Source organism: Benincasa hispida, chromosome 6 (assembly GCF_009727055.1).
Source record: "Benincasa hispida cultivar B227 chromosome 6, ASM972705v1, whole genome shotgun sequence".
Lineage (NCBI taxonomy): Eukaryota > Viridiplantae > Streptophyta > Magnoliopsida > Cucurbitales > Cucurbitaceae > Benincasa > Benincasa hispida.
Window position 1 is genome coordinate 53,549,097 of NC_052354.1, and position 1,325 is coordinate 53,550,421.

At 26.5% G+C, this 1,325-nt stretch overlaps 1 non-coding gene across 1 annotated transcript; it reads right to left on the minus strand.

Moving 5' to 3' along the window:
* Positions 1-437: 437 nt before the first annotated feature.
* LOC120080651 lies at positions 438-539 on the minus strand. The gene has a single exon (XR_005482603.1). It is a non-coding gene; the product is annotated as a U6 spliceosomal RNA (small nuclear RNA).
* Between the last annotated feature and the right edge of the window lie 786 nt (positions 540-1,325).

The following is a 1,325-nucleotide window of genomic DNA, read 5'->3' on the forward strand; positions in this document are numbered from 1 at the left end:
TTTGATAAATGACCAAAATATTAGAAATTTAAATCTATATAGAGAAAAAAAAAACATTCAAAATGTAACTTTCCTGATTTTTAATTTTGCTTTCAAAGTTTATTTGGATAATTTTATATTGAATTGTTTTTATTCTATCTTCCATTAATAGTTTTTATTTATTTATTCATTGATTGGTTGGTAGCAACTTTTCCATTTTATTGGAAAACACTGTCCATATCAAACATAGCTAGCCACAAAAATATATTAAATCATTCAACCTTGACCCTCAAGTGACCATATCCACATCTCCTTCCATGTTTTTAGGGCTGTAAGGTTAAATCATGCTTTTATAAATATTCATGTTATTGTTTAATTTTCACAGACTTATTACTTTTCTTTAGCAAAAATATCAATTTGTACTTTTAAATTTTAGGATTATAATTTTTTTTTAAAAAAAAATTGGACTATTTTTCAATTTGTACTGTGTGTGATCCTTGCGTAAGTAATGCTAATCTTCTTTGTATTGTTCCAATTTTTTCAGATGTCTCTGAAGGGACAGTGTTGTAAAATTTGAATGCTGAACATTAGTAAATGTATCAATTTCACTCTTCATTATGTTACCTTTGAAAAATATCTTGTGAAACTTAGAATTATATCAATTAAACCCTTTAAACTTTCATAATTGAATCAATTTAGACTCTTAAACAAAATTTCTTTTGAATACCGTCCATGTATTTACTATAATTGTCCATTTTGTAAAATTGACATTTGAAGAATTCTAAACACTTTTAAGAATTAATGCAGTGATGATTTTCAAAAGTACTCGTAATGATAAGTTTACAATGATTGATTGTTACAAAATTAGGAGTTTAATTGACTTAAATTATAAGTTTCACACAATATCGATCCAATGAAATTTGGAGGAAGATGTAAACTGATATACATATAAAAGTTCGAGATTTAAATTGATACAATTATTAGTTTAAGACTTTAATTGATAACATTAAAGTTCACGGATATAAATTCATATTTACCCTATTTTTTATTTCATTGGTTTCATGTGCCGACGAAAGATGGATGGGAACAATAGAATCGATAATTATCTATACCAGCAAGGAATTATCCCTATTCGATATCATAGTGAAACTCTATGATTGAAACATACTTGGCCTAAGGTGATTCTTGCTTTTCTGACCTATTGAATTGTCTACCTTAAAGTATGTGAATGACCCTAAAAACATGGAAAGGTTTTGTGTTTATTGATTATATGTATGGGTGCATTTAGTCTTTAATCTCAAATATTTTTTTGACAAATAAATGGTATGTAACTTTCACGTACGGTT